General features: G+C 37.5%; 1 protein-coding gene across 2 annotated transcripts in view; it reads left to right on the top strand.

Moving 5' to 3' along the window:
- Nucleotides 1–24,338, top strand: part of sema4bb (sema domain, immunoglobulin domain (Ig), transmembrane domain (TM) and short cytoplasmic domain, (semaphorin) 4Bb) — a 70,748-nt gene that overhangs the window by 4,100 nt on the left and 42,310 nt on the right. Inside the window, exon 1 of one of the 2 annotated variants that reach the window (XM_030128256.1) lies at nucleotides 12,030–12,223. The exons of the other annotated variant lie outside the window; for it this stretch is intronic. The gene's annotated coding sequence lies outside the window, so the exon portion shown is untranslated. Of the gene's footprint in view, nucleotides 1–12,029; nucleotides 12,224–24,338 lie in introns of those variants that run through there. 2 annotated transcript variants of the gene reach the window in all.

Below are 24,338 nucleotides of genomic sequence, written 5' to 3'. Positions count from 1 at the left end.
ACAACAATGTCTTTAGTATTTGTGCATATTTCTGGTGTAATTCAATTATTCAAGGAAATAATCATTTAAAAAAAGAAACAAACAAAAAAATGGCCTTTTTAAAAGTATCATGATATATCGTCATACATCGATTTGTGATCCTGGTATTGTGATTTGTATCGTATCGCCAGATTCTTGCCAATACACACCCCTAGTTATGCAATCAAGTATTAACTCCTGTGTGTGTCATGTGACTAAAACAGACAGAAAAGAAAACATGGAATGCCTAAAAGCACTGTGTTTGTCAGTACAATGCCATAGCTATTGATGTAAGAACTGAAGGGATTTTGGTTATCATCAAGAAAACCATGGAAAATGACTAGATATCAGCTCTGAAATTAAACTCTTATGAGATGTTTTTGTTGTTATCATTATATTTGTCCAAACAAATGTACCTTTAGTTGTACCAGGCATTAAAATGAACAAGAAATTGAAGAAAACAAGGGGTGGTCCAATAATTTTTTCTGCGACATTGCATTGATATTCAAGCAGCTGATGGAAATTTCATCTGTTTTCATTGAGCTGCTTTTCCTCACATTCCACAAACCTCAACTGAGCTTCACTCACTAAGTTGAGGAGCTCCGATTTGTAATTTTTCTAGTGTTTAATTTCAGGAAAAGAGAAAAAAAAAGACAGAGAGAGAGAAAGAAATCACTAATGAAAAATCCTGGCATTAGACCTCAAATATACAAAGTGAATTCAGAGGTGTTCGCCTCTTATGCTTTACTGTGTTTAATGTCAGTTGAGCAGTAATAGAGTTATTTGCACTGAAAAATTCATAAAATATCAGAAACTCATTAATTCATTCCCAGTGCCTGGAGGCTTTCTTTTACAGCCCTCCCCCTCCCACTGTGCAGCTGTGCAGGACCTTCACCTATGCCCTCCGACTGCGGCAACCACAGAAAAGAGCCAGACAAAGAAAAATCTATGTATTGAGCATACAAACACCAACATCTCATTTAATTTCCATTGGATGTCTTTGACGTCATTTCCCTCATGCTCTCAAGGGAAAACTGAACCACATTAAGGTGCATTAATCTCATAACGTCCTATAGAATTCATATTAATGCCACATGTCATCCCTTCCCCCTCTTACAGGAACTGTCAGACAGCAGATATAGGTTCTAATTCATTATCAAAGATGAAGACACATGCAGATTGTTCAGCTGGCTGCAGCATGTACATATGGCATCAAGAGTGGGAGCCCAGGCTGAAAGAAGGGAAGCCTCTTTTATTTTTGAGTTTTCCACAGACTTTACTGTTTACCGACTCACGGAGCAGATACGCCAATAACACTGATCCAAATTGCGTGACATTTTCCATCAGCATCTTTAGGAAAAAAAAATCATCCAAGCAGATAATCCTTGGGTAAAAATAAAGAATTAAAATGTGTTCAAATCACACTGCAGAACTTTGAAACTTCTACAGTAGTTACAGTCATCCAGTCTTCAGCTCTGATATCTATGAGCTGTATTGACAAGTTAGCTGGTAAACTTCTGAGCTTAAATTATATGGGGGAGCATGAAAGCTTCGAAAACTTACTTTGAGATGATTGAACATGTCAGGAGTGAAAGAAAGAGGCAATTAAAGTTGATGACATGATTTGCATCTCCTGTTTAATTATTTTCCCTGTCACTTAAAACACAGTTCACATGTGCACAAAGAAGAGAGACAGGGACTGTGAGACAGCAGGGAGGAGTGGAAGTGATAAAAACAGTGAAGTCACAGCTATTGTCTTTGATATGGATGTGAGTGACCATCTGCATTAACACTTACCTTGTGTGAGGTTGTGTGGTCACAGTCACTGCTACCAACGTCCCCACATGGACACATTCACAGGGTCATTTTACCAGATTCACAAATAAGGAAATATTTTCTCACTTATCCTGAATGGTATCTAACTATGAATGTAGGTTTATTCAGGAGTGGGAAAATGTATGAAAGTGTAGATCCTTTACTTAAATGAAAATAAGTAGAAGTATTATCAGCAAAATGCAACTGCCATTTTTGAATAACACTAAATTGGCTATTCTATTCTATTCTATTCTATTCTATTCTATTCTATTCTATTCTATTCTAAAATGTACTTGAAGTATAAACTGCAAAGGTAGTCGCTGTACAATAAAATGGTTCCTTTCAATCTTTGACTGTTATTTATCATATTTTGTTTCTACATTGTTGTGTATATAGCTCTAAAAAGAGCCCTGACCCCCACAGACATTTTTTTCCCAGGACTCATTCCTGTCTCATCCATTTTTTAGAAACCTCTAATATGTGATCTGTTGCTCCTTTAAATTTCTCCTCCATCAATTAGACCGTCAGAGCAAATGCAGGGTTTGGATACCTGCCATGTTGGGTTTTGATTGACAGGTCTGTATGACAGCTCACTTGGACTTGGGGAGTTTCAGTTTATTTAATCAGACACATTTTACCTGGCAACCTTGATCTGTAGTTAGGGTTATTAAATTTCACAAACATTGTAAAATGATGACGTTTACCATTCTACTCTAAGAAGCTATTGCGTTGCAGTAACTGACCTCTGACCCCTCGGGCTGCTGTAGTTCCACTCCTTTTGTCTAAGTCTGAAATCACGGTGCTATTAAACTAATTTCTGAGTCCAGATGGTGTACAGATCAGACACAGTTAATAGTCAGTGTTTTACCTGCAGTAGACTGTGGTATTAAGTGTTTTAAATACTGTTTAAGGTCCTGGTCCATTTACAGCAGTGTGTTGCTTCACTTGGTCAGTTGTGTATTGACATAAATCATGACTTTATTTATCTTCTTCTGAACTGGACAGCACTGGAAAATTAAAGACAAATGAAAAACTAAGTGCGAAGATGTAAAACACCTCATAAGAACTTTATTCTATATCTGGGGAATGTACAAGGATCTGGTTTGGCAGATGGACTGGGAACATTAAAGTGACACGCTAATGTCAGCCAGTGCCAAACTTAATTTTTTTTTCCACATTCAATTAACCTATAAACCCAGTGCTACTTTAGTGGTAGCTCCCAAATGATTTAACCTTTCTTAAGTAATTTATCACCATTTACTGTAATATTATCTTCTTTACTTAATTTTTTCTTCAGTGAAAATCAGGAATTTTCCCGTATTTGATGTACTGGTTCAAGGTTCAAGATGACTTTATTAATATCATTATTAATAGGTTCTGCAGTCTGGAGAGGGCATCTCAAACATTTTACATAAAAAAAAACATTAAAACCACAGGACACATACAGGGGACAGATTTAAAAAAAAAAAAAAAAAAAAAAAAAAAACAGCACAGACAAAAGACGTGGACAGGTACTCCCAGCAGCTCACTGATCATGGTTAAAACAGACTAGAAATAAATAGATAAAAACAGACTAAAATAAATAAAAGTCATGATGATAATGTAGATGTTCATAAAACCTTAGATTAAAGTTGAGGGTTATTATATTGAAATCAGAGAAAACTGAAGACAATGGGACTTTTTCAGCAAAGATATAAATAACTGAAGATAAAATAAGTGTCTCCATCCGCTGTCATTGATCCAACTCCATGGGTTTTACTGGTGAATCAATGCCGTAAAAGATAACGGTGTTTCCACGTTCACTACGGAGTCTCTGAACGTCCAAACGGGTCATATCTGATGACATGTATTAATAGGTTTAGTGGATCAACAAGTATTAAAAATTTTAGATCAGTAGATGGTTTTGGTTGACGATAGATGTTTGGGTCTTTATGAGTTAAAACTTGTAACTTTACTTATCAGCTTCATCCACTTCCTCTGGTTTTTATCATCACATGTTAAGTGTTAGATTCTCGACTGAATGAGTTTTATGGACTCAGGGACATACAGTAGTACTGCCGCAGATTGAATACACAGGAGTGAATAGAACTGGACACAGATGTAGGATGTGATGTCTCATTTTAACAACCGGATATGGTCACTTGTGGCTGCAAAAATTAACGAAGGCCAAATTGCAAACCGGTGCTTTTAAAATGGGAGGTCAGAAACCAATGGGTGATGTCATGGTTCTACTGTCCATTAATTATATACAGGCTCTGGTTACATCATACTTCTATTTAGAAACTAGTAAAATGAACTCAAGCTGTCAGTCTAATGTAGTGGAATAAAAAGTATAATATTGGTATCCGACATGTGGTAAAATATTAGAAAATGGAAATATTTAAGTACAGGCTCTTCAAGTTTCACTGGATTCATTTGAAGTTTTTGTATTATATTTCTATCTTGACCTTGACACCATGAAGATATTTTCCCATGAGAAATATTATTTCTGGATAATAACCAGATCACAATTAGTGCAATAGTCTTTAGACTTTATTGTTTGTTGAACTTCAATGATTATGTCTTTGGTAGAAAAGTGAACAAAATAGGATGTGAGTTATCCTGAGTAACTAGGGGTCACCGTGTCACCTTTCACTGATGTCTTACATTTCCATTTCACTGTCTGTACAGTTGTAATTTATTAACTTACTCTTTGAAAAGTAGATAGGGATCCAAACAACTGTTGATCACAGTGAAAAAACTGGTTGATACAGATTTTTGACAGGATAAACAGATATTCAGGTTGCAAACATATGAACCAAACCAGCAGTACATTATAAATCTAAGAGGCAATAATTTATCCAGTATATTAAAGCTGCTGATAGATATTTATTCTGGATCATCTGCTCTTGTAAACATTTGTTCATGTTCATTAGCCAAATATACAGAAAACTTATTGTCAGTGGTCAAAAGCAACAGCATTTTGATTTAAAGGTCTGAAATCAGCAAGTCATTTCTATCTGTGATATACAGCCAAGTTGTCAAAACAACCGGCTAAAGATCATTTATAGAGGAAGCAAATGGGAAGCTTCCAGACCGGAGTGCTGCATCACTTGAAAAGTCATGAATCATCATCAGTGTGAAGACTGAAGGTCTCCTGGCGCCTCCCATGTAGGTGTGAGTGAGATGACATTTTTGGGACTGTTGGAGCGGGACAAGGTGAGGACACAGGATGACTCATAGTGCTGTTAGCAGTGAGCTGGAGGCACCTGCACCAGGCTGCCTGGCCTCTGTCACAGCCTGCAGAGCTGGAGCTTAGTCAGGGGGAGCACACCTTGTACTCACAGAGTCATGTGTAAAATGTGGTACACACTGATGCACGTCATCTTCCTCCGTCTTCACTCCCTAATATACAACCTGAGGCTATTTTTAATTTGAAAGGCTGCCCATTAAAAAATGAAATCATTGCAGTTCTACTTAAAAACAATGTTTGCATGGTGGTGGTGTCTTGTTATTTTGTAAGCTTGTACTAGAAAAGTACTAGAAAAGAGGTATAGTTAGAAGGTTGTAGAACCTCACACTTTTGGATTTTGCCGAGAACTCAACCTGAGTTACAGATAAATGCTGCACAGGGAGGTACAATGCATACAGGGAACCCAGAAAGTCAAGAAAGTTCCTACCATCTGTTCACATGTTGGAATCTCCTCTACAGTATGTTTCATTGTCGAGGAGAATACTGAGTAAAATGAGCCACCCCCTTTATTTTAGTACCTATTAAAAAGGAATCATGCAGTCACAAACTGAGAAGGTATAATCCACAATCCTAAACCCATTTTTGTCCATGCGGATAAAACAGTAAGGAAAAAAAAGGAGCAAACTATATGATTTGAAAGTGGCAAATATATTCATTATTATAAGTTATCAGTCTTGTATTTTATTGAAATAGAGCTGTGGACATCATTACATGTCAGTTTAGGTCAGTATAAGCTATAAAGTTATAAAGAGGTTGTAGAATAAAATAAGTCAGTGTCTTAATTTAACCCAAAACTAATTTGTACATTTATTATTTAATACATTTGCATTGGTTTGTGTGTTTTTATATTATATTAATTAGAAAACGTAATCAATATTCAATATTAATCTATATATAACAACCTGAAGCAGACAGTAACTATTCTTTGAAACAAATGTTCTTTTATTTTGAAGTAAAATCATTAAATATCAAAAGCAACTCATGCTACACCACTCTCTGCTACCTTTTAAATAAACATATAATATACACTACTGTATAAAAGTCTTAGGCCACCTTTAGTTTTGTTGTATATGCAGGGTTAAAATGAGCATACATATGTATTTCTCATTCTCTTTTCTTCAGATACAAAAAGAAAATACAGGAAATATGTGCACAGCCTTAAAAGACACACAAAAAACTGAACTAAATGGGTTCTAAAGGTTAAAGTCACTATCTAGTGTGACCCCTGACCCCATGACTAGAAGCAGCACAAACAATTAGAAACATCTGACATGTGTTGAATGAAACCTGCTATAAAACATCAAAAAATTAATCCCATAAAAGCAATAAATCCCATATTGTCTGAACAAAAGGATTAAAGACATGTTAAGTACAAAGGGAGGTCACACAAAATTCTACCACTTTGGTTTATAGAAGCTGTTTTTCCCCTGAAACTTTAGTTTTTACTGCTGTACATACTTCACATGATTGGATCTTAATGCAGAGACTGAGAAAAGCAAAAGTGTGGTCATCATAACTTTACTAAACCAACAAACCTAAGACTTTTGCACTGTGTTGTATATGTTCAGTTGTCTTTGCATTATTTCACAAAAGGCTAAATTAATGTACATTTGCGATCCATTTTTACCCTTTTCTCCAGTCAGTCCTTGTATTTATGTGAGTGACTGCTGTGTCTAACACTAATCAATAGGAACATGTGCCTAAAAACCACCTAGAGCAGTTTTCATTTTTGTTAAATTTGATTCCATTAAACTAAGCTTTGCTCTGCTCAGTTCCTCTGTTTAAGCCTTTTGTTCGATGGGTAAATCCATGAAACATTTTAGCCAGTCTCCAAATCGGATGTCGTCTATTACTGAAAGAGTCTGTCATATACTTAACCCCAATAAAAGCTCCATGGGAGGCTGTGACCTTAATATGAATGACTGCTGTATTTGCCCCTGTGTATTTGCGTGCTACAACAAGGGGGTATTATTTGAGAGCAGCAGCAGATTAAGGGTAATGTGGTCAAAGTCTGAGCTTTTCTCAAAATTACCCCTCAGTAAATTAATCTGCCCTGATTGATGATATTTATTTTTAATTGCTGATCTGTGTCTGTGTCAGAAATTATTTCTTCAGAGTGTGAAATACTTCCCTCAAACTCTGGCAAGCTCATTACCAAGAGGCCTCTTAATACTTCTCGCCCAAATCTACAAAGCTTCTCAGCATCGTATTATTTGCATCTTAAGTGTGAGGAGTCAGTGTGAGCAAAAGGCTAATTTACACTTTGTTTTTAACACGTTTACTTATAGATTTGGGAAGCATGACTCCCTGTGTTCAGCAGATTCTCAACTCAGAAGTGAAACAAACTATTGAAGACAGTTGCACCCATATTTAGAGGAATTCATCCTGCTGAATGGACAATCCACCCCTGTTGTTACAAGCCTGACTTTTGCATAAGTTGGATGATTTTAATCTTCTCAGAGTAATCCTTGATTCAATTTGAGGGATTACTTAGGGCTTGTCAGATAAAGGAGCGCAACTTTGATTTGGCTTCTGTCTATCAGACGACACAGGGAGAGACATTTAAAGAGACAGACAGACGAGGACGGAAAATCAGAGAGAGACTCTGTCATAAGTTGAACCCACCTGTCAGACATTGCTCCAGTTGGGGGGTGTGTCAGCCTTTTCTTTATCTGAGGCGCAGTCACGCTAACCCAGTCACAAGGTGACAACATTTCAAGAATAAAGCGTCAGGATTTTGTCAGTCTGGGCTTTCAGGAGGCAGCCTCCAGCATTATGTGCCTGGCTTGGTTACTGTCATCACTTTTCTTGGTGTTAACAGTCAAAACATCTGACAAATTGTCACGTTATCACAAGTCACTAAACGCAACAAACTGAAGACTAATTATTAATGTTATCTTCTCCCCCGCAGCTGTGAAAAGTAGCTTTGTGTTTTATGTGAGTGTTTGACTTGTGTCCCCTCTTGTCAAGAAAAGATTATACGTTTGGTGAGTTGTGTGCCCTTTGACACGGATCTGAAGTCCAGAGAAGAAGCAGCAGCTCTGACACAGCTCTGAAGGAAAACTCCAACCAACAGTTTTTCAACTGTTTCCAGGGCCAAAAAGAGATTACATGAATGGCTGATTCTGGTTGTATTCAGGTCTGTGCTTTTGTACATAATCCTCTGTAATTCTCTTTGTGGTGGACGCTCTCAGTTGTCATTCATTGTTTAATGGCAGCAGGGCAGCCCTGAGAAAGAAGTTCACTGATACCAAAGGCAACAAAGCAAAAGTTTTTGTTTTTTTTTTTTTTCTCCATAAAGACATCTGCCACCATCCACTTTTTTTTTTTCTTTTTTTGGTATTTCCTCTCTTATCCTCTCCTCTGGCACTGTCTCTTTTCTTTGTGTGAATATGAAGCCCACTGCAAACTCATTTCCCATATGCATCTATAATTCTGCCAGTAAAAAAATAAAAAACTAGACTCAAGAGTTCAAGATTTTTTATTGTCCATTCCCTAAATGCACAGAACAAACGGAGAATTGAAATGCTGTTTCTCTCTCACCTTGGTAATAAATGCTGTGCAAATTTTTTAAAAATGATAAAAATAGAAAAAGAATCAATAAAATAGTATAAAAGATAAAATAGACACACTATAGGGATATACATCAAACCTGTTTACAACAGTGGTGGTAGTGCTATTAATAATACAGTAACAGAGGTTGAGGAGGTACACAGTGGAACAGTTTATGAGCTATATGGACAGTCATGAAAATAACCAACAGCAGCAGATATGACAATAGTGTAAATGTTTGTAATAAAGTTCAGAAAGACAGTCAACAGTAGATGTAATAAATACCTCAGACTGAGAAATAATGTAAATGTTTACAGCTACCTGTCCTCCTTTACTCCGCTGACAAATACAGTTTATTTATGAGCACATTTACTTCAGAGGATTTTAGCGAATTTCCCCTAAAAGAAGAAAATGATAAGAAATGGAAGACATACCAAAAACAACTGGACATATTTGTACATTACACACGTTTCATTACATACATTACTTGTATGTTGTAAGCTTTTAACCCCTTCCGATGTAAACATTCACCACTGACCAAAGACATCTACTCATGTAAAATGTTTTATACCTTTTCATCCACTGATCTTACCAATACATGTAAATAATTCAGATCAAATGCAGTTTCATGGTCATCAGATTTGACCCATTTATAGATTCAGAGGCTCCAATAAAACCCCTGTGGTTTGATAAATGACAGTGGTTTTACGTTCAGTTCATTGAATATTTTTCTGAAAAAGTCACTTTTTCTTCAAACTTCTCTGTTTCAGTATAATAACCATTTAACTTACACTGAACTTTTGTGAACATCTATGTGATGATGATAAATTAAATATAGGAAAAGACCTGAATTTCACTCAAAGATGCAAATGCAGAGGACAATATTAGGAAAAATTGTGATTAAAACCACTTAACCCATGAGGCCCAGTCCTACGTTTATGTCAGTTCTAAAGTTAATTTTTCTCCCTATTTAATGTTTTTTTTAGTGATTTATTACCATTGATTATAATATTACCCTCTGTATTGTATGTTTTTTCAGTGTAAATCAGGTAAGACCCAGGGAATGTCAGGAAAGAACTAGTTTTGGCTTTTTTTTTTTTTTTAATTTAATTTAATATTTGCCTATTTTGGAAACATCATAATGCCACAGTTTTTTCAGATGCATTTTATTTACTTTTTTTATGTCCTTTGCAGTGGACAGTTGTTGTTTTTGTGGTTTTTGTTTGTTTGTTTGTTTGATTTTTGTTTTGTTTTGTTTAAAGCTGTGAAACTTTTGGACAGAAAACCCATAGCTGGTATTAGGGGGTTGATTTACAGATCATTTAGATCACAGGTGTCAAACATGCGGCCAAATCCGGTCTGCCAAGGGGTTCAATACGGCCTGTGGGGTGAATTTGTGAAATGCAAAAATTACACTGAAAATATTAACAATCAAATGAAATGTCTAAAGAGAAGTATGTGGAATTTTAATAATATTCTGCATGTTATTTCATATTTGGTGTATTTGTAGATCCACTGTGATTTGTAAGTTGTGGTTCACGTGTACAAATGATAATCTAAGGCGTAATATTGTTAACATTGCACTTATTTTACTAAACAATTTTCAGGTTGTTCATATTTGTTCATGTTATGTTCAAGTACAATTCGTAGATCTAAACATTTTAATCACAGAATTTTAAATGTATTTTTGCATGTATTGTAGGCTATTTAAGCATATTTAAGTGCATTTTTGTGTGTATTGTAGAATATCTAAGCATATCTAAGTGTATTTTTGGGTGTATTGTAGGATATTTAAGCATATTTAAGTGTATTTTTGCGCGTATTGTACAATATTTAAGTATATTTTTGCGTGTATTTTAGAATATTAAAGCATATTTAAGTGTATTTTTGCGTGTATTGTAAATATTTAAGCATATTTAAGTGTATTTTTCCGTGTATTGTAGAATATTTAAGCATATTTAAGTGCATTTTTCTGTGTATTGTAGAATATTTAAGCATATTTAAGTGTATTTTTTATTTCACGGAATTTACTTTTTTCACTCAAAAGTTCTTATCCTATGGTTTATATTATTGTACTGGTCCGGCCCACTTTATATCATATTAGGCTGAATGTGGCCCCTGAACAAAAATAAGTTTGACACCCCTGATTTAGATGATCTTAACCCTTTAACTACCCCACTAAGAGGAACCTGATGAGTAACTCAACCATATGGTCGAACAAGCAGTTAAAAGGGATAAAAGCTCAGATTAAAGTTGAGGGTTATCATCAAAAACAGAGAAACTGAAGAAAAAATAACTTTTTAAGCAAAGATAGCAATAACTGAATGTAAAATCAAGTGTGTGCATCCACTGTCATTTCAAACTCCATGGGTTTTACTTTCTGGTGAATCAATTTTGTAGAAGATGGTGTTTCCATGTTCACTATGGAGCCTCTGAACATCTAAATGGGTCATGAAAAATGTCCAACTGCATTCATTTATATGCATTAATAAGTTTAGTAGGTTAGAAGTTATTAATCATTTTAGATCAGTAGATGGTTTTGGTTGCCAGTGACTGTTGGGGTCTTTATGTGTAAAGAAAAATTGCATTTAGAGACAACTTCCAAAAAATACTCCTAGGTTATTAACCCTTTCATGCATACTGGTTACTACAGTGGACAGCTATTCTATAGCTGTTCTCTTATATATTCATGGATTTTGTTGTTCTTTGTGTTTGTTTGTTTGTTTGTTTGTTTGTTTGTTTGTTTGTTTGTTTGTTTGTTTGTTTTACACATATCTTTATTAAAGTTTTAAGACACTACATATCTTTTCTGACATGAATTGGTAACATTATGTAGATCTCTCCTGAGCATAAAGCCCCAGAATCACAAGCCCTCCCCATAGTTTTCACACAGTTTATCAGTAAATACATGTTTCTGTGCATCAAAAATTAAACATGTGGTGTCCAGCTGGGTGGACATTTTTGCAGCTTCATGAAAAATAGGTTCATAAGTTGTTGTTTGTTTGTTTGTTTTTTGTTGTTGTTGTTGTTTTTTCATTGTTATTTTTTTATGTATTTTTGAAATTTTTTGAAATTATTTATTTATTTATTTATTTACATGTATTTTTCAGAAGAAATTTTTCAATTGCATTGTTTTTTCATGCCTAAAGAGGAATAAAAACACTTAGGAAAAAATTTTGATTAAGGTTCTCATAATTTGTGCATGAAAGGGTTAAGGGTTAATTTTTTTTTTTCCCCCCTATGGTAGACATGGGGAAACTGAACTACATTGAAACTTGGATAATATTTTCCTGCTTCGGTTTTCCAGGAGTAATTTCATGCAAAGATGAGTGACAAATGTGTTGCAGGCAGTGTGTGCTGTGGGAGTGGCCACTCAGTGGAGCATTGAATGCAGTTTGTAGTAGAGGAGGCTCGTCCACAGACACGCACAGGATGGGCTTCGCTCCGTGGACACGTTAGCGGACTCGAGCTTAGGCGCACTTTACGGATTTAAATCTTATTCCAGTTCATTTCCCACTATTTTTCCCTAACACTGTGAAATCTGTGTATGGGAGAGTTTATTTTTGGATTCTTTGCGCTGCTGTTTTATTCCCTGGCTCGCTGATGGTAAGCTCTTTTTGTGCGTCTTCTGTTTGTCTGGTTTAAGGTAAAACACCTTTGGAGCAGGGGCGCAACAACAAAAAACAAACAAAAAAAAAAAAACGTTTTATCAACTGAATGCGTCTCTTTGTCATAATATTTCGCCTACATAGCCAGGGGAAAATGTAAAAATAAAAATAATCCGCACAGTTTATTAGTGGGTCTTTAATCAGCAGTTAATGGAGGTTTTCTAAGTGTTCAGATTGGTGATGCATTTCCTCCCTAAAACCTAACTTTGTGTGTTTTTCCCTTTTGTATATCTTGTCTCAGAGATGCTTTCATGTAATTTTAATCAAGGATGTGCATGTTGTTTCCTTGTGCACGTTGCCGGCTGGATCGTGAACAGAATCTACAATTACTTTAAAAATGAGAAGCATTGACTTGAAGGCAGCACAGTAAGAGAAAGTCTAATGTGCATTCCCTCTGTTTTCTGTTTTGCTTCCATGTGGGTAAACAGCTGCTCTTTGCATTTAGCCAAAGAAACAACATAAACATTTCTGCAGCTTTACAGAAACACAGGCAGAAATTACTGTTGCTGAGCTCTGGTTATCTGTCAACACCATGTGAAGCATTTTCATCATTCTGTCCAACTTTACTTTAGCTTAATGACACCTCACTTTTTTCCTGTTATTCTGTTTGGAATAGCACCACTCCTCTTATCTTTGCTGGCATGTTGTACTATGTGTTGACATACCTCTCATATCACTGTACATGTCTGTGACACCAGCACGATTCGACCCTTTCTTTCTGTGTTTTTGACTCCGGAGTGCTCATAATGGACTGAATGTGGAGGATATGAGGCGTGTGAGGGCTCAGACTGTGTTGGTGTGCTTTGGTGGAATCAGACTGGAAATGACTGATGGGAGCTGTGTTTTCCCCTTTGGGCCTCCGCTGCTCTTCCACTCTCACCAGTGTGTGATACTGTATCAGTAACACTAATAACACTGAAACGGTATGTCTCTGGCACTGTTACTCTAAACAGAGCCGCAGCATCTTGCGTGTATCCACCTCATCCTCCCTTTGCTTTACTCTCTGAAAAACACATACATATGCACGCTCAGACCCCCACCCACACAATCACACACACATTCAAACACTTGAAAACAAACAGACAGACTCCACCCAACACTCCACCCACTGTAACAACTTCAGAGGAATGGTCAGCATGTGGAGAAGTTGTGGTAAAGAGTTGGAAAGGAAGTGGGGAGACACTTTGCTGCTTTTAACTCTCTAAAGGTTAGTGATATCCCATGGTGTCCAGAGGGACTGGTGTTGCTCAGTACAGTGTGATGGGAACTTGTGTGCTCAGTCCCTGTGCAGTGTCCCATGCTGAATACTGAGATGTGGGAAAATAGTCATTTCACTGGGCCAAAGCCAGGACAGGCATCAGGCCAGCCACAGTGTGTGCCTTCATCAGCTGAGACCACCTCCAAAAGGTTTCACTCCTATCATCTTCATTGGTGGAATAGTAACAGTTAAGATGTCCTCCCCAAATAAAAACAATCTCAGTGTTAAAAATCCCATGGAGCTTTTGTTTTCTCTTGAGGTTTTCCTGCAGCCAGAACATTTGGCAGAGAAGGCGTGTCAGTTTGAGGAATCTGCTAGTACATAAATGTAACCTAAACTGTGAAAACTCACACTTTGCCTTTACACTGAGGCGTTACAGTTTAATCGTTCACATTTGCATTCACTAAAATCTCGCTGAAGTTCTGTGCTCGGGACTTGCCGTCTCTGCTGTGTCTATGCGTTGCTTTGTGTGCCAATTGCAAGACCATTCATATTCAGAATGACCTCTAGGTCTTGTATAAAGGCGGTCCAGGCCCTGCAGGGTTTAGATCCTGAGCCAAAGGAGAGCTTTGAAAGCCTGGGATGGTCCTTAAGGCCATGCAGATGAGTGTTTCATTTGCCAGTTTTTCAGCCTCTACCTGTTGCTCATCCTGTTCCAAGCATGATAAGACTTTTCCATTCTCCAAATGCTCAGGTTTGGTTCATTAAATGTGGTAGGGGCAGTTAATGGGTTCTTTATATAGCTGAGCAGCGACAGTCCTACCTGTGTTGTACTCCAATTGGGATTCATGCTGCAAGACCAGATTGGGTTGGACATGTTGACCCTTTCAGCCAGTTGGATTTACTGCGACAGTCTGACAAATGGGCAAGTTTGTCAGAAGTGTCTTCTGCATCGACTTAGATGAGGCCTTAACAGAGGTGCCTGTTTTTGGATGGAAATATATTATGTAACATGTTTCTCTCCAGAGAGAAATTAATGTCTTCTCAATTTCCGCCTCTTGTTTGGAAAGGAATGTAGCAAAAAAAGGCAAACAGTTCAGAGCGCTGTAATCTGTAATGGAAAACAGACTTTGATTACCTGCGATGTTCTTTTTTTTTTTCTTTCTTGTGGATCTGTTGATAACCATATCTCTTAGTTCTGTTGAATTGATGTGCCTCATTGTGTTTGGTTTGGATGCTCTGCATCTGGACATTTAGCAGGTACAAAGGGAAATGATCAGAGTACTTACAATTTCTTATGCAGAAAGTGATTTTACATAGAAGAAGATTAGAAAAGTTATCAGGTACTTACTGTAAAGGCCACGGAGGCTATTTAACATAGAACCAGGGACTTAAGAGATGTAAGCTCAGAACTGAAACATCAGAAGCCAACATTTATCTTTACTCCTAGGAGCACTTTTAGCTCCAAAAATGTTGGAGCCTACATTTCCCGTAATGCAATGTGATGGAATCTCTCGTATACCTTCCTTGTTCAGAGATCATCACTTATTTCAACCTCCACACCAGTAGGTTGTGTCTAGAGTTTGTTTTTCCTCCTAAGCCATGACTCTGATACACATGTAAAAAGCTCCCTTCAAAGTGATTGCACTTCAGTAACAAATGGGTATTTGTATTTAAAATGGTGCAAGTGTGATTTTAAATCACAAATAATGAAGTTGTTTACTATGATTATACCGCTGTTGTATTTCCATTTAAAATATCAAAACATTTCATCTTTTTAAATCCTTTTTGTACAAACCTGTTGCATTGTACTTCCCTCGCTGGCCCTGGTTTCTCCCTAATTTTGCATTTATTGGGCTTTTAAATAAAAAGTCAACTACAAGGTCACTCAAAGTGCACATAACTGAATAAAATTCAACCAATCACCCTTTGTTTGACAAAAAAAAGTCAATTTACTCCAGACTTTAATGTTTGTCCTCATTGTTGATGGTGTAAACATCACTTCCTTTGTTGAAATATAAAAAAGGATGAAGGAAGTCATTTATGTCGTATGAAATATCGTTGTAATGACAGTTCTAGTGCTGAATATTTCTTTGCTGCTGCTTCATTGGAAAACCATTCATCATAATGATTCATGATGGGTTCAGTCTTATCACTTGAATTAATTTGTAGATTTCTTTACGTGATTAACAGTCAAATGTGATTAAATTTATCAAGATACGAGTCCTAATCATTCCCATGTATCAGCTTTTACCTTTGGGACAGTTGCCAGTGGGGGGGGGGGGTACACTGTTGACTTATTACTTCCTTTATTGGCGACGACTCCTCGCTATGACAAAGATGGAGCCCTTACCTGACAGTAAACACAGCAGAAGTGCTTCAGCTGTCCCTTTGAAGAACACATGTTTGCTGAGAGTAAACATCCCAACTGCCTTGAAGTGGCAAACCTGACAAATGACTCCGACAAACTGTGTCATGTTTCCTCTTGGGATGAGTAACATGAACACTTTTGTGGTCAAGGCTTGTGGTTATGATCATTGACATTTATTATGCAATGCATTTGTACCTGAACACGCTGTAGTGATAGCAGTGTGGGTCTGACAGGGTGAAGCGAGGGTCAGAAACAGAATATTGTCATCTGATACGCTTTTAAATCCCATTGCCCTGCCTGTCAAATCATGTAAAGAAATAAGTCCTCACAACGGTTTAACTGCAGGGATTAATTGTACCCCCCCAATTTGATGTTTAAGTCATGAGGTGAGTAGTCTACTATGGATCGCCAAGTCTTTGGATTTGATGGTGTAATTAGCAGATGAACTGTGATGCTAACACAGCATGGTCCAGACCTCACAAAGGCCTCCATTGTGCGATTACATGACTGTAAATCTTCAACTCTCCTTTGTCACGCCACAGAGTTTGTTCACAGACTTGACTGACATCATCTTCAGCACAGCACACGGAGAGCTTTGATAATCACAGCGTTCCCTATGTACTGTATTTGGGCCAGAAAGTCACATAAATGAAATGCCACTGTTTTCACTCCCACACTTACTGCTGATGTCTTGAGGCAGTCATTAAAATGCATTCTGTCAAACTGTGGAGCGTAGTCTGCAGCAAGTGGAAATTGAGATTCCTCTTAATCTTGTGACGGTCCTACCTAAAGCAAAAATGTTAGGCCCTCATTACAAAGATCTCCCACTGGTCCGTTGCATTTAATTACAATAAACGGACAATCAGGTAACGAATGGAAAAGGCAATGCAGTCTAATTCCCTGTAAGTTTCTGCTGTAATTAGGAAATGCAACGCTTTCCATGTACAGTACGTCTCCAAAAAAACCCCCACTATGGTTCCAGTAAGTTTCTGTAACAGAGCTGTGATCAAGTGGGAAATTATGCCTCCTATCGTACTGCGTTCTGACAGACACACACAGCTCATTATTGACGCTTTGCGAGTTTTTCAAGAACCGATCTCCCACTGTTCCCCGTCAGGCTTGAATAATTTGAGGCAAGGGCAACTCTGTATCAGAGGGAATAAGGTGACCCGGCTCTCCTTTAAGCACTTATCTCCTCTGCCAGTTCTGCTTCACTCACTCGTTTGAAATGATAATTGCTCCTTTCCTTCATGGCAAAGCTGAGCAGTATGTACACTGATGTAAAAGGGGAGTCTGAATGTTCCTTAGGGCCTAGTCGAGCTTAGGATCACCCTTAAAATGGTGTCAGATCATGCTCTTTGCTCTTCCGTTTCAATGCTGCGTATATACCACGTTCAGATCGATGTCACAGACAGACGAGCCCTGTTGCTGACTTACAGATAACAAGAGGAATGTTAAATCTCTGTCACTGCACTTTACCTCATACTTTTGACTCGATGATGTGTGTGTACGGTGATCATGGACACAGCACACGTACTATAGTTAAACAACTGAAGTCTGTCTTTTAGCTTAATGTTGTGCAAAGCCAATTAGACCACATTCAGTGTTCAGCCTCGTCCCCGATTATCATGGGAAACGGAGGTGCATTGACAAGAACTTTTATAACTAACTTGTGAGCAGAATAAAACATTACTTCCAATGATGCTTTTTTAAAAAATTTATTTATTTTTATCTATTTAACGTTATTGAACATACTGTCCATCAAAGCGGAAGACCAGACAGCAGCATCGTAGCATCAGTGACATATTACAGCAGGATGCATTACACTCACTGATCAATGGAAAGATGATTTGATGAATAATTAATAATACATGCAGGAACATCCGGAGCCCTCCTATTACCACCCTGGGAAATCACACTTGTGAATTAATAATGCAGTAAAGACTGCTAGTTTCTATTCAGAGACTTTCATATTACTGTAAAATGGCTAAGGATGACAGAAAAAGCTGTGTCTGTGCAATTCTCAACCAATGTCATTGCACTCATTCGCACAGAAAGACACTGAGTTTCTTAGTGTTTCACAAAGAAGAGAAATGAGACAGAACAGAAAGTTACAGGTAAATACATATGAATAGATATGGACCGAGTTGGTTTGATTTTTTTTTTTTTCCATACCTGCTGAACTGACATTGACCAGAATGACAGGTTGTGTTGAATTAAAAGCGCTGATAGTGACGGGGTGTTGCATCACTAATAAGAAACACAACAACACAATAGACATTATATTGTACTGTTATGTATTATATAAACCTACTAATATCTTACCTGCAGAGTTAAGGCTGGTAACACAAAGGAGGATCACATTTTAGCAGAGCGTCGATGGTACATGTTGTGTTTGTTTACCAGAAAGGTCATGTCCTTTTTGGGGTGAAATGAGAAACTAAAACTGCAGCGTAGTCGATTTTGAAGCTGACGAAAGAAGTGAGAAAAATGTAGATGATGCAACGTGTTAACACAGCAGGAAAGTGGTGATGGTAGACCTGTTTGCGATGTTGCTTTAGTCTCACGGTACCGGTCCCATGTTGACAGCACTGAACACGGTGCTACTTATTTGACATTATTTAGTGTTTATTGGTGGTGTGTAAAACAGCTTAGAGGTGTATCGCTGCCACCAAGTGGACTGGAGTCATTACTTACTGCACTTCACATTTCACGTCACATTTCTCCTCTTCTGGTGAGTGGAAGTGTGACACCTACTGGTAAAAATCCAGTATACTGGTTTGGTTCCGCATCGTCAAACAGGCTTCAAATTTCTGTATTACTCAGTTCGGTTTGTTTCTTTGTTTTTTAACGCTCTAGCAGCAAAACTATTGGTTGAATTCATACCAAATTGTGTTTATAGATTGCCTGTGATTCAGAATAGATGTGGTTACATTTTGGGAAAAGTAGGTCAAAGTTCAAATTTTTATAAATTTTTAAAATCTTTTTTTTCCTCTCCCATTTACTTATGATGGGCAAAATTTCAAATGTCTATAAAAACATCGATTTTGTTTCAATTTACTTCAAACTTGGCACATATATGGAGGCAATTTATATGATGACATCAGCACACACATAGACATGATGACATCAGCTGGATTGATGCCAAAATAAGCTACAATACGTGCGAGGGGCGGGGTTTATTGTGCCTGGAACCACTTGTTTTTTTTTTATCTTGGCCCAACCGTAATAATAAACCCATTTACTCACAAACTCTTGGTTCTTTAATTTCGCTTGTGGTAATGTTTTGGCAGGAGCTGCAGTGATTTTTATGAATGATTTAGTCTTATTCCAGCTCAGAAATCTGTAGCTTTTCACCTGATAATTGCACCATTTTCTGTTCAGTTATTGCAGAATCAAATGAATAGAAGATGTGAGACACAAAACAAATTTCCGATCAGCATGCATCATTGTGGTAAGTTTTTGCAGATAATTTTGTGCTGTCTTTCACAACATTAAATCAAAATCTACAAAGTAAGTTAAATCTGAGTTCTTATTTGGCTTCCTCATGTTTATTCTCACCATCAAGAGGAGAAAATATAGTTTGAACTAGATCTGAGGAGACAAAACGTATCTGTGGGCTGTAGACAAACATGGCATATTTCACATTTTCTCACATTTTATAGAACAAACTAAGTGGGTAATTGAGAAAATAGTCGACAATGAATGTAATCGTTTGTTGCAGCCTTAGTTCTGGAAAAGTGCCAGATTAATTGTTGCAACTTCACTTCATCAGCAACTTACTACCATTAAGAGAGACACATTAGCATAGAGGAAATGGAGAGGGATGTGTGAATACTGAGTCGCAGTCGTATCCTTTTTGTGGCTTTTGTACAAATTTGTCTCTATCAGAGGAAGTTTGCCTTCAGGCATTAAGATCCCGAATCTTCAGTGAACAGCTGTTTCACATTATAGACCCAAACTTTGGAGCATGCATAAAGGTTTTTATTTTATCCTGGGTTAAAATCTGTTCTGCTGTGTACAGAGACTGAGATTTGGTTTGTTTCAAAGCCAAGAAAAAATATTGTTACCTGCAGGGTAGAAATGATATTGCAGACAGAGTATGGCTGGTTTTTTTCCTCTCTCACTGGTTGTATTATATGTGTCTGTGTTTGTTTTTTCCATCTAAAGTGTAACTTAAGGGGAAAAAAGTAAATGTGGCTCATTTTTCTTCTTTAAGTCTAATAGTTGGTATCCTATTCATTCCTTTATTTCTGCTGTTTACATTTAATCAGAATTTAATTTCCTGCTCCACAGGAATTCCCTCTTAGAAACAAAAACAAAGCAATGTCTATACATGGAAACATTTTAGTAGGGCCTGCATTGTGTGCAGGTTGTTTTGAGTTATGATGAGGTTGCCCATATTAAAAACCAGTAAAAGGGTTCAGTGGGAGGATATCCTGAGGATTTCTCTCTGATAGTCATATTACCCATAAGCTGCTACATTCCTCATAAAGCAATGACCCGTTTTAGCACAGCTATAGATGAACTAAAGATTTTATCCTTATCTTAAAGCAGAGTTCCTGTTTTTAATATCACTTAGACCCATTACAGTGTTGTTCAGTGCTACGTAAAGCTGGGTTTCACAATTAGAAGTGATCACATCAGACCCATACAATGACGTGGGTTGAAACAACCTGTCTAGATTAGGCGTATGTCAGTATTTACAGCACCGTGTATCACAGCAATCTCTTCCAGACATGCTGATTCATGCGTCGACGTTGTGTAAACATGCCGAGTCACTGTGATGACGAATTTACTATGAGCCCTGCCGGCTCAGGAAACAATTGCTGCTGCCTCGACTGCTGCGAAAGGGGTTACAGTTTATTTTTAACCCGCTTGTGATTTATTTAGGAGTCTGCATTCTCGGTGCTAGGAGCAGTCTGCTCAGCTCAAACCCTCCTGTGTGCTCCCCCAGACCCATTCCCAAGTGTGTTTGGATGAGAGGAGGTGGTGTGCCCCAACGTTCACACGAAGTACATAAAGCTGGGCCTCAAATATTTTATTAAAACAGCTGCACTTAGTTCATAAGCACAGAAAGTACTTGTTTGTGTTCTCCATCATGTTTTTTTTTAAATGAGGTCAAGTGTGTTACATCAAGAAGATTAGATTGTTTATGTGATAAAAGCTTATATTAAAGGTTCAGCATGTTCGACTCGTCGAACGTGCTGAACCTTTATGCCTACATGAAGGTAATCTGTATTCTAGTGGGAGTTGGTCATTTGTTGCTGTTTGCAGAATGCATTTCTATGATAACAGTAGCTGCACTTGTATAGTGTTGCTAGAGTATTCTGGTGCACTGGATGTGCTTTTTCAATCAATATCATTGCTTAAAAACATCTGAAATTGACTCTTATTATTGAAAATTAATAGTGTCTCATATTTTACTTGTATCTGAACTTTTAAGCATAATATCCCATCTATGTAAGTTGCATATTTTTCTTCTTTTTCTTTCTTATGTTATATTGATGCCTGTATTTGGATCAATCTATGTGATTTTTATGATGAATTTTTTTAAGGGGAGGTATTTGCACAAGTCATTTTTGGCTTTTAACTTCTCCACCACAATATGCCGACATAATCACATAAAAGTCATGTTATTGTGTATAATGTGTAAATAAATTAATCTAAACTTAACTAATCTGCATCATTATTGGTGAATATTTCTGTCATGCAGCAGGATTGTTATCAACAGCTACCTCCAAACTGCAACTACACACTGAAAATGCCAAGTTTGAACAAATACACACTTTGTTCTCAGCTGTTTTGTTTTGTAGGGATTAAGTCATTTTTAAACCATGACGTGTTCCCTCATGTGCACGTTACAACAAAACAGCTCCTCTCCTGACACTATTTTGCAAATGGGCTGTTGCAGCATCTTGTGCTCAGCACCGTCCAAAAACCAGCCAAATAACCAGGACAACCTTTACCCCTATTCCAGAATGATGGGCAGTGTTGCCAGATCTCTCTACATCACTGGCTCAGTGCTAATGAAGAGTGGAGATGGTCTCTCATTTCCACACCTAATTGTAGAGTCAAGGTTGACAAACATTGGATTTTTATCATCCTTTATAGTAATAATTACTCTGACACTGAAAACATAATCATATCTGAAATGAATGCAGTTGTAGTGAGCATCCAACTAAGTGTAATAAATCTAGGTAGGGATGATTTTTATCTTTTAAGCTGCTATTTCCTCCCATGGTACTATTCTCATTTTAGAGGTTTAATAGTCATTATCACCAACTTTTGACCGAATAGATCAGAGCTTCTCGACTGTAGAAGAGCGGTATTGGAGTAAAGATTTTCACCAACTCTTCTAAATAGAAATCATTACACAGGCTGTTATCACTGATGTAGGGAACTAAATCAATAATTGGCTTAGAAATGGAGTTATCAAGGTAGCAGCAAATGACACAACCTATATCTCCACACATAAGCTTCACAAACACATGCAAATCTTATATTTTTGTATTTTTCATGAATGTACCGACTTTTGACATAAGCTTTTCATTGTGAAGATGATGCAGGTTAATGCTGAAATGATACCTAGTAACCATGGCAGCGTCTTTCATCCATGATTGAATCTTTACTCATTGCTTCGTCTGTCAACCTCCGTCAGACCATTCCTTTTTAACATGACTCATGCATAACAGATTACCCGACATACGTATATTTTCACACAAACTGCCATGGTAACCATTCTTTCCATGCTAAACCTCAAGGAAGTCATTTCTGAGCTAATTTCCATCTCATTATCTCTCACACATTGTTGCTTTTAAAACATTATTAGTAAGACAATTAATCTGAAAAGGTAAAAGGACAGGGATTCTCAACCTCTCCCATTGAATGTGAACCAGTCATGAACTGTGCGCTCACATAAGCTGTCTGCTATAAGTGTGAGTTATAATGAGCGAAACAGCCAGGAGTCTGTGCCTTTTCAGTCACCTGCTGAGGCCTTTTCTGCCTGGAAAAATGGCTTCATAAATCTTGCTGAATAGTAATCAGAACCTCGAGGGCAATGTTGTTTTTAGGGTTGGACATGGGGATGGGGAGGGGGGTCAACAGGAACAACCTTTTGACCCCAGAAGACAATTAAACCCTTGATGTGTGTTATTTTGGAGCAGCTATTGAATTATTTCTGGCCGCAGTCTTAAAAAGTCACCTTTAAACCTGGCAAAAACAGGCTGAAGTTTACATTTTGATTGAAGCAGCTCAATTAGATGCAAATGCTTTTATAGTTCGCTTTCACTTTTGACTTAGATGTACTCATGATACTGTTAATGGATTGGACAGCAGCCTAATCTAGCCTCATGTCGAGCTCTGTGATAGCGCTCTCATCACAGGGTCCTGCCCGGCAGCTGATTATCTCCATAAGTGCCTCCGTCCATGCCAAAGTCTAAATGAGAAACAAGTCACTTTGCAGAGATGAGTTATTGGGAGCCGGTCGCCAAGCTCAAAGTGCCCAACAGTCATTTGCACAATGCTAGCTGAATAGTTAACATTCATACTGTTCTCTAGCCCATGAACTTGCTGTGACCCGACTGGGTGTATGGCCCAGTGTGTCTGTCGCATACGTTCTCTCAACAGATGCAGGTATTAATAGGGAACCTCGAGGGAGGTTCAGAAGGTTAATGAATCTGTAGCCTTAAGCAATATGGCACCAGATTCACCCTTCATAGATACAAGGAGCAGCACACCCACTCCTAGACGAGCAGATGGGTCCTGTGGCATCGAGCATTGTGGGTCGCCGGTCGTCTTAACAGCTTCAGTAGACTAGAACCATAATCTTATAAGCCCTATAACGATTGCTTTCAATAAGATCACTTGGTTTGATCCACTAATGGTCAAATGCTGTGTCATTTTTAGAATATTTCTGTATTTCTATTGGCTGATGCTTAATTGTTCTGTATGAAACACTGGGATTTTAGATGATAAAGTGTAAAACCTCTGCTTTCAAATGCAGTAAAAGGAGTGAGAGATTACTTAAAATGAGCAAAATTATCCTCTACCAGAATAAGAACAGTCCACTTTCTAATAGTACTCTTAAGATATTGTCTCAAAGAACCCACTCAGACAATATCTAAGAATTATTTCCACAATATGTAGAAAAATATGGTTAAATGGAGGAAATGCTAGTGCTACTGCCTTGAATTATGTCTACTCAGTATAATGCAAAAGGCTTTGGCTGCCTTTAGCTTTGTTATTTATGCGGGGTTGTAATGAACATGCATCTGTATTTCTCTATGGGTGGTGTATTAAACATAGAAAAGCAGGACTAAGTGGTTTCTAGAGGTAAAACTATTTAGTGGATCTTAGTGGAAGTTTCAGTCTTTACTTTACACTTGGGCCGTCTTTTATTCTTTTCTCTGTCCAGATAATCCAGTATAGCTTCAATATTATTCATACTTTTTTAAGTGTATTTTTCTTTTTGTATCATTTGAG

The sequence above is a fragment of the Sphaeramia orbicularis genome, chromosome 3, assembly GCF_902148855.1.
Source record: "Sphaeramia orbicularis chromosome 3, fSphaOr1.1, whole genome shotgun sequence".
NCBI classification, from domain to species: domain Eukaryota; kingdom Metazoa; phylum Chordata; class Actinopteri; order Kurtiformes; family Apogonidae; genus Sphaeramia; species Sphaeramia orbicularis.
The sequence above is the reverse complement of the archived record's forward strand: the minus strand, read 5'-3'. Positions and strand labels throughout refer to the sequence as shown.